Here is a 10437-nt window from a genome sequence, read left to right on the forward strand (position 1 = left end):
AAGGAAAGAGAATCCCATTTCCAATAGTTTATTCAAGTGAAAAGATGGGAAAACCCTTCCATCTTGGTAAATGTAGGAGTGCGAGAAATAGCATGCTTAAGTCATTTATTTATAGACAGCCATCCACTTCTTAGAATATGCTCACTGTACTCACACAACACTGTTTTTGAGGCCTACTAATAGTGCTTTATTTGTATGTATGTATGCATATATTTGCACATGTGTCTATTTCCTATAGAATATATAGTTAATACAGCTATATTGCATCATGATGAAATTGTGTGTAATTGCTATTATATATAAAGAAAAATATATACATCTATAAATGTAAATATATAAAATAAACACAATCAGAAAATAAACACACACAAACAAAAAACAGATGCAAATACATTTACACTAGGGACCATTGGGCCCTCTTGTCACCTGCAAATACATTGATATAAAATTGTGTGTAAAAGCTATGATATATATAGAGAAATATATATGTATATCAATATAAATGTATACAATAAACACAACCATGTCTTATGCATAAAATCTCCAAGTAAAAGGCATTTAAATTTAGTATATGTTGCAGTACACTAAATGTTGCAAATAAGATCTTTGAAAATGTCCTCCATGGCTTCTTGTCAGGGGAATATGCCCAGGCTTTGATGGTTGGGACATAAAGTATATGCATAATTATTTTCACGAAGTGCGAAGAAAATCTCCAAGTGTGTCTGAATCCTTGAGATAAAACATGAACACGTCCACATACATTTCCACTAATTTGGGCATAATCCAAATTTCTAAAATTAATAAATTGATATAAAGTGCTTTTCTTTTTTCTTTTTTCTTTTTTTTTTGAGACAGACTTTCACTCTTGTTGCCCAGGCTGGAGTGCAATGGTGCAATCTCTGCTCACTGCAACCTCTGCCTCCCGGGTTCTAGCGATTCTCCTGCCTCAGCTTCCCAAGTAGCTGGAATTACAGGCGCCTGCCACCATGCCCAGCTAATCTTTTGTGTTTTTATAGAGACGGGATTTCACCATGTTGGCCAGGCTGTTCTTGAACTCCTGACCTCAGGTGATCCACCCGCCTCGGCTTCCCAAAGTGCTGGGATTACAGGCGTGAGCCACCGTGCCTGGCCTAAAGTGCTCTTTTGTGTCATTTATCTGATGACTAATTTTTCTGAGTTTCCCTTCACATCTTTTCAACCTATTAAAGTTTTTTCTACTTTGATTTACCTAATCATATGCTTCTCAGTGTTCTGTTGGATTTCACAAGTCTTTTCTTGTTAATATAAAATAGTTTCTTAAAAAGAAACTATTAAGATTATAGAATGAGTGTTCTGTGCATCTAAAAATCCTAGTTTCTTCCCGATATTTATTCTCTCATTTTTTTGTTAGTTACTACAGCCCCACATATTCAGTTGATAACATCAACGTCTATGTAAATACTACACTTCTTAGCCTCCCTTGCAGGTCAGTGTGGCCATGGAACTAAAGTTGGGAAGGTGAGGTAGAGGCGGAACTGTTTGCCTGTGACTTCCAGGGACTTTCCTTACGGGAGGAGGTCTTTTGTTTTTTCTACTCCTTTTTCATGACTGCAGCTTGCGATGCAGTTGTGTTTCCTGGAGCTCCAGCAGCCGTATGTGCCCTGGGCACAGCTGGGGAGTGCGGAGTTCTGATGGCTCACGAAGCAGAGCTGCCACACCAAACCTGGATGGCCAAGCCTCTGCCTGATTTTACGTGAGCAAGAAGTATGCTAACTTCTCTAAGGGACTGTTATTTCGGGAATTTTCTGTCACCTTCAATTGAACCTTATTCTATGTAAGAGAGGCTATACTCCATAAACACAGATCACAGAGAAGGATCGGGAATGACACAGGCAATGTGGCTTTGCCATCATGAATCGGTCAAGATTATTCCATTTTCACTTCTGGGTACCTTGAATGTAGTGTTTGACACGTGTTTCATTTTCCCTTATCACAATTTTAGCTGATTGAATGAGTGCTGGGCTAACCATGGCACAGTCTTCTTCTGCATGTACCCTGCCCTACGTCCAGGTTCATGTCACTGTGTGATATCAGTGTCATTGTGACAGCCGTAAGAGAATACAGGAGCAATAGTGCAACAGAGTCACCTCTTGCGGCTGATGTGAGTATTCCCCTAGATTTAAGTGAACAGGAAAATAGACACATTTGCAACAGGGAGCTCAAAAACAGTCTGTCAAATGAGGTCACAGAAACTATGTGCAAATTTAACATAAAATGCTGAGCTCTGTCCTCAGCTGCGTGTGCCTCTGCCCAACAGGTTTCTATTCGGGAAGGGCAGCGTAGTTCTTCTCACATTTTTCCCCTTTGTTTTCTCCCAGGTTTCATGGTAAAGCAGAAGATTCATGAGAGGGTGTCTGCAGACCGGTCCTAAAGTGCTTTTCTCCACAGGAATGTCACCTGGGCACTGCAGCCAGGGGTCCCAGGTGCCACTGCTGAGAGCTGCATTCCCATCTTCAGTGAGGGAGAGCTAAGAGAAGGCAGGCGGGGTTCGCACTTCCCTCACCCACTTGCTTAAGCAATACATGAAAGGTTCAAACTAAAATAAATCCGAGATCTTACAGAAGCATTTAGAACCATATATAAAGCGTGGATCACTTTTAAATATTTAAAAATGCACACAAACCACATGAAGCTACTTTTGCTAAAAGTATATGTTCTTTGCAGTAGTGGTTAGTAGTGTTCTTTTGTGAGATGGCTTTTTTTAAATTTTTATTTTTGAGACAGGGTCTTCCCGTGTTACCCAGGCTGAAGTGCAGTGATATGATCATAGCTCATTGCAGCCTCGAACTCCTGGGGTCAAGCAATCCTCCCAGGTAGCTGAGACTACAAGGACAGGCCACCACATCTGGCTGTTTACTTATTCATTTTTTCTAGAGACGTGGTCTTACCTGTTGCCCAGGCTGGTCTGGAACTCCTAGCCTAAAACAACTCTCCTACTTTGGGCTCCCAAAGTGCTGGGATTATAAGACTGAGCCATAGTGTCCTGCTAGCATTTTTTTTTTTTTCAAGCAATCACCATTTGGATTCTTAGTTCTCTTAACTTTTAACTTTTAGGTTTTTAGCAGTTCAATACACCTTCCAAGTGTTCCTTGGAATATTTTTTCTGGTTTAACTATTGGTGTAGGTGATGTCTATGGTCTGTTTTAACGCTGACTCTGATCTGTATCCATTTGGTTAGAGTACATATGAGTAAAGCCAAGGTCATCCAATGATGACTCCAATACCTTTTCCATGATTTCTAGTTCTAAAGTGGCCTGGTGATTTGGGGGAAAAAAGTATGTTTTGAGAAACATACTTTAGAGTTCCTGCTCTGTTTTAATTAATAGTGATAATGACATTGTTTTGCCTTACTCAATTAGATTAACTGAGCAAGCATTTATTGAGCAGTAATTATGGGCAAGTCATTAAGAAACAAAAAATGATAATAAATAGTCTTGACATTAGGAAGCTTAAGGGAAACATGACACATTAATAAATTACTACAAATAAAGGCATAATATAATAAAATAAGAAGAGAATAAACTATTTTAATAAACATGTTCTACCATCCACAATTCCCAATGTGCAGCTTCACTCAGGGGAAGTAAGTTTCTAGGCCAGCAGCTAAGGATGCATTTAGTTTATATTCAGCCTCTCAAAATGCAGTTATGTAATCAGAATACAAAAACAACCAACAATTCTTGCCCAAGTTTCATTACGTTTCAGGTAATACTAAAAGTCATACAATGCTTATAACATAAAACTTTGTTGTAGAAAGTATATTTGGCCAGGCACGGTGGTTCACGCCTGTAATCCCAGCACTTTGGGAGGCCAAGGCAGGTGGATCGCGAGGTCAAAAGACTGAGACCATCCTGGCCAACATAGTGAAACCCCGTCTCTACTAAAAATACAAAAATTAACTGGGCGTGGTGGCGCGTGCCTGTAGTCCCAGCTACTTGGGAGGCAGAGATAGGACAATCGCTTGAACCAGGAGGCAGAGGTTGCAGTGAAACGAGATCGCACCATTGCACTCCAGCCTGGGCTACAAGAGCGAAATTCTGTCTCAAAAAAAAAAAAAAGTATATTCAATAAACCTTGAGTGTAAAACAGTAAGAGCTCTTTGCCTACAAAATATAAAAAAGGAATTACAATTAAATACTCTTCAATAAATTTGAGTTGCATTGCTATCCCTCGCTGACTTGCTCAATTGATCCTCTCAGTCAACTTTTGTCTCTTCGTTACCACTAAGCGGCAGTAAAGGCTAAATTATGACGCAGCTCTACTAAAGCGCTCTATATCCAAGTGACGTTTTCCCATTATTTCTACTTCTAAAAAAATGAGTGTGAGATGGGATTTTAAACTTCCACTTTAAAAAAAAGAAGAGTGGAGGGAAAAGTGTGGAGGGGAGAAATAAAGATACGTGAATAAAACATTTGCTTTACCATTTAATCTTTTAAAATGACATGGAATGCCAATTTCAAGATCACTGAATCTTTAAAAAAAACTGCAATCCGAACACAGTCCTTACAAACATGCCAATCGCTGGTTCACTGTGGTAGGTCTCCCATGTTGCCTATGTTGTCACTGAATTACACTTGACCCTTGCATGGGATTACCCTCCACCCTGTGGGGCTTCACTAACGAGAATCCCATCTACCTGCATGCCATGCTCACCACTTTCCTTGCCATCTATTAGCCCCTTCTTTAGTATTTGATCTTCAGGTCACCTGTTCCCTTTCTAGCTCTTTCTAGCACTCTGATTTTCTCTGTTCCTTTAGCCTATCCTATCCAGATCAGCTCTCAGAGATGAAAATGGGGACTTCAGGATGGAGAAATGAAAGGAAGCTATTATTATAACCCTTCCTTTCTTATTTTCTTATAAATTCTCTCTTTCTGTCTTAGTCTCTCTCTCTCTCTCTCTCTCTCTCTCTAAGAAATAGAGAGAAATTTACAGAGTAAGAGATATTAGGAAGATGAATTTATTGGCAGGGTCAGGAAAAATTGAAGAGTTGCTAATATTAAAACAAATTTGAAATAAACGTTTTTAGACTTCATAGGTAGCTCCTCTCAAAAAGGTTAAGTTAAAGAATCTGGTTAAGGGCAGATGACAGAATATATGTAAAACATTTGATACTGTTTTTGTTATTATTACAATACTTATCATGTCTATAATATTTTAAAAGTAAAGAATTATATAGTTGATATTTCTTTCTAATCTACAAACAGATTCTTATTTTAGTTTGGATACTTGTTAACCTTTTCACAATCATTGAGATAAAATTAACTTATATTTTATGTAAATTATATTCTCTCATGGAATACCATAGAATTGTTATTATAAATCTTAAGTAGGAGGTTATGTGTTTCATATAGCATTCCAAAAATAACACCAACAGTATGCTTTGCTTTCCATTATTATGAATCTGTGTTATAAAACTTTTAGTATTGCAAATATTGTTATAAGTAAACAGTTTGACTGAAAATGTGTTCAATTTCACCTAAAAATAGAAAATAAAAGCTTTGTCTTCAGAAGCTGTCAAGAAAAATTATAATAAAAGCTATATTTTCCACAATTCAGATTTAATTAATTGTATATATTGCAATTGATTTAAATGGAATTTTAATTTTAGAACCATTTTAGATTCACAGAAAACTTGTGATGATAGTATGGTGTTCCTGTAAAGCCCAAACCCAGTTTTCTCTATTATTAATATCTTAGTATGGTATATTTGATACAATTAATGAATCAATATGGATGAATTATTGATACATAAAAATCATGCGTGTTCAGAATTCCTCAGTTTATTTAATGTCCATTTTCTTTTTTTTTTTTTTTTTTTTTTTTTTTTTTGAGACGGAGTCTCGCTCTGTCACCCAGGCTGGAGTGCAGTGGCCGGATCTCAGCTCACTGCAAGCTCCGCCTCCCGGGTTCACGCCATTCTCCTGCCTCAGCCTCCTGAGTAGCTGGGACTATAGGCGCCTGCCACCTCGCCCGGCTAAGTTTTTGTATTTTTAGTAGAGACGGGGTTTCACTGTGTTACCCAGGATGGTCTCGATCTCCTGACCTCATGATCCGCCCGTCTCGGCCTCCCAAAGTGCTGGGATTACAGGCTTGAGCCACCGCGCCCGGCCTTAATGTCCATTTTCTGTTCCAGGATACAATTTAGAACATCACATTACATTTAGGCATTAGGAGAGAGACTCCAAGTTACATTGTGCTGTTCTGGTCCATTTAAAACTTGATGTTTGAAAATGTGTAACAAATTATATTTTCCAGTTTTAAAAGTCACATTTTTATCTTACAAAATGTTTAGAGTGCACATGAGTATGTGAAACAATTTCATCATTAAAATACTAAATTTTGGAATATGTAAGTTTCAATTATTAGAAAATGTTTTCAACTGTGGGTGTGTGTGGTTTATTTAAGTGTTTTTATGAAAGCATTTGGGAAGTCTCCACCCATGAATTGGTGCCTCTTAACTTCTACCTGTATTTCTAAGAGTGTCAATTACAGACATTTCACAGATTTTCTATTTAATCCATGAAGTTATTTTTGAGTGTGGTGTATATCTTTTAACAATATGAAAGGCATAACTCTATCTTTTTTTTTTTTTTTTTTTTTGAGACAGAGTCTCGCTCTGTCGCCCAGGCTGGAGGGCAGTGGCGCGATCTCGGCTCACTGCAAGCTCCGCCTCTCAGGTTCACGCCATTCTCCTGCCTGAGCCTCTGACGTAGCTGGGACTACAGGTGCCCACCACCATGCCCGGCTAATTTTTCGTATTTTTAGTGGAGACAGGGTTTCACCATGTTAGCCAGGATGGTCTTGATCTCCTGACCTGATGATCCGCCCACCTAGGCCTCCCAAAGTGCTGGGATTACAGGCGTGAGTCACCGTGCCCAGCCTTTTTGATTTTTTTTTAAACAAGAAACTCATGCTCTTTGAAATTTAATTATATTTCTTGGACTTAAATTTCCCTTTTTGTTTTATACTAAAAATATGTTTTTCTTCTGAATTATTCCTTTCCATTTATGCTATAGGGTGTTTCTAAACCTTCGAATGTTGTTTTAGATTGTATTGTTTTAATTACTTTTATTCTGTTACTCATCTTCAAGATAAATTAGACCTGGTGTCTGCCAATACACTGCATAGATAAATTCTCCTTGGCTCCAGCTGTTGTCCACCTGATTGCTCTCCAGGCTGGTCTCAACCTCCTGAGCTCAAGTGATCTACCCGCCTCAGCCTCCCACCATGCCTGGCTGGAGCTACTCTTTAATGGGTACGGAGTTTCACTTTGGGAAAAAGGTGGTAATGGTTGCGTAACAGTATGAATATGCTCAATACCACTGGGCTGGATACTTACAAAATGTTAAAATGGTCATTTTCATTTTTGTGTTATATATATTTTACCATAACAGCAAAAATTAACTTTATAAAGTTATATGCTGTTGGAAACTCTGGAAGCAGTGGGAAAAGGGGCAAATTCTATTAAGTAAAAATTAATTTTGCAATGCAGATCTTTTTTTGCTAACTCAAACTTTTGTTTATTTCAATAAAGCCAAATCCAGTAAACTATTTGAAGCCAGGATTAGTCACAACTAAAAGGTTGGACTGTTTCCTTCAGAAACTGACTGTTTTTCTTGCCTGCAATAGGCTGGTGTGTTCCAAATAATAATGGAATTGTCCTCAAAAACAGAAAATACTGGTTCGTGTATATTTTAGGGCCTGTTTCTGAATTTTCTATTCTTTTGTTCTTATCTCTTTATCTATTTATGTACCATTACCAAACCATTTTAATCATAGTAGCACTTACATATGTTTTAATAACACACAGGGCTAGATTTCCCTGTGTAAAATAAAAACTATTTATTGCAATATCGTGGTGATAGTCAAAGATTAAAAACAATTTAAATGTCTTTCAACATGAGACTGACTGAATAATTATGACCAGTGGAATAGCACAAAAAATAATGGGGAAGTTGTTAATGTTTGATGTATAAAGATCTCCAGAATATATGGTTAAATGAACAAAAAAGCGGCTGGGTTGCAGTGGCTTATGCCCATAATCCCAGGACTTTGGGAGGCCAAGTTGGGTGATCACCTGAGGTTGGGAGTTCGAAACCAACCTGGCCAACATGGTGAAACTAAAAATAGAAAAAGTAGCCGGGCATGGTGGCGTGCACATGTAATACCAGCTACTCCAGAAGCTAAGGCAGGAGAATTGCTTGAACCCAGGAGGCGGAGGTTGCAGTGAGCCAAGATCGTGCCATTGCACTCCAGCCTGGGTGACAGAGCGAGACTCCACCTCAAAAAAAAATTTAAAAAAAAGTTTCCACCAGAGGTGCTTACATTTGTTGAACACTCACCTTTTTTTTTTTTTTTTTTTTTTTGACATGGGGTCTCATGATGTTGCCCAGACTGGTCTTGAACTTCTGGGCTCAAGTGATTCACCCACCTCAGCCTCCCAAAGTGCTGGGATTACGGGCATGAGCCTCTGAACACTCACTTTTTAAAATGTATTTATTTTTATTTTTTATTATATTTATTTACTTATTTATTTTTGAGACAGTCTTACTTGGTCATCCAGGCTGAGTGCATTGGCGCCATCTCGGTTCACTGCAACCCCCGCCCCCCAGGTTCAAGCGATTCTCCTGCCTCAGCCTCCCGACTAGCTGGGATTACAAGTGCCTGCCACCACACCCGGCTAATTTTTGTGTTTTTAGTAGAGACAGGGTTTCGCTATGTTGGCCAGGCTGGTCTCGAATGTCCGACCTCGGGTGATCCCCCGCCTTGGCCTCCCAAAGTGCTGGGATTACAGGCGTGAACCACCTCGCCTGGCCCAAATGAGTGTTGTGCTAACTACTTTACAGTATTATCTATATTATTTCATTTATTGTTTACAAGACATAGGTAGGTACCGGCAAAATTATACACCTTGCCCGGGGTCACACAGGTGTGGATAGTTAAGCTTAGATTTAAAACAAATAGTGAGTCAGGCATGGTGGCTCATGCCTAGAATCCCAGCACTTTGGAAGGCTGGGGAGGGAGGATCTCTTGAGCCCAGGAGTTTGAGACCAGCCTGGGCAACATAGTGAGACTCTGTCTTTACAAAAAATTTAAAAATTAGCTGGGTGCAGTGGCTCTAGGCTATGGTCCCAGCTACTCAGAAGGCTGAGGTGGGAGGATTGTTTGAGTCCAGGAGGTTGAGGCTGCAGTGAGCTATGACTGGATCACTGCACCCTACCCTGTGTGACAGAGGGAGACCCTGTCTCAAAACACAAACAAACAAAAAAAGAGCAAATAAGGGATGGCACTTCCAGAACAGTGGAGTATATACCTCCAAAGGCCTGCGGCCCCATAAAAACAATGAGAACACTGGCAAAAATGGCAAAAGTCATTTTTTCAAAACATCGGAAATTAATTAAGGCTTGCAACAATCTGAGCATCATCGATTCAAGAAAAACAACTGAATCTCAATAAAAACAGGAAGCTTTTAATATTTTAACTTGTCTTACTCTTATCCTTCTCTCCCCAGCTCCACAGTGGCCCTGAAAATGAACTTGACAATCATGGTAGCTATGAAAAACAGCAGTATAACAGTTATTTGAGAGGAAGGAACAGGTTTGGTATAAACCCCCAAACCCTAATCTAAAGAGAATTGTCATTATTTGACCTGACTGAAGACTCCTGGGAAAGATCCCATTCTCAGGACTTACCTTTATTTGACCAATACATTCCTATCCTGAGGGCATTTGTCAAAACCAATCAGTGGCAATGATTTGCCACTGAAGTGACTGAAGCAGTGATACCAATTGGGCAAATAAAAAGCTGAATCAGAAACTTAAAAGGAGACCAGCCTGGACAACATGGTGAGATCCTGTCTCTACAAAAAACAAACAAACAAAAAAAAACATATTCCCAGCCATTCAGGAGGCTGAGGCAGGGTTTGAGCCTAGGAGTTTGAGGCTACCTTAGCCCTGTTCACACCACTGCACTCCAGCCTGGTTGAAAGAGCAAGACCTTGTCTCAAACAAACAAACAAACAAACAAAAGACTTAAAAGAGGCTCAGAGTGGTGACATGCACCTGTCATCCAAACTCTTTGGGAGGCTGATGGGGAAGGTTTGCTTGAGCCCAAGGGTTGAGGCCAGCTAGGGCAACATAGCAAGATCCTCATCTCTAAAAAAAGAAAGAAAGATAGAAAAAGGGAAAATCTGGGGAATTAGACCTCTCTAGAAGGCTTTGAAATGCAGTAACAAACACACACAAACACACACACAAAAGAAAAGAGCAGAAAAAAAATGCAGTAACATACTCTTGATCAAGAGGCGATGAATATCATATTAAAAGTCTTTAAAGAAAAATGCCATCAAACAAGAATTGTATACAATTTCACCAATACTATCCTTCACAAGCAAAGGA

This window comes from Macaca nemestrina, chromosome 9 (genome assembly GCF_043159975.1).
Source record: "Macaca nemestrina isolate mMacNem1 chromosome 9, mMacNem.hap1, whole genome shotgun sequence".
NCBI classification, from domain to species: domain Eukaryota; kingdom Metazoa; phylum Chordata; class Mammalia; order Primates; family Cercopithecidae; genus Macaca; species Macaca nemestrina.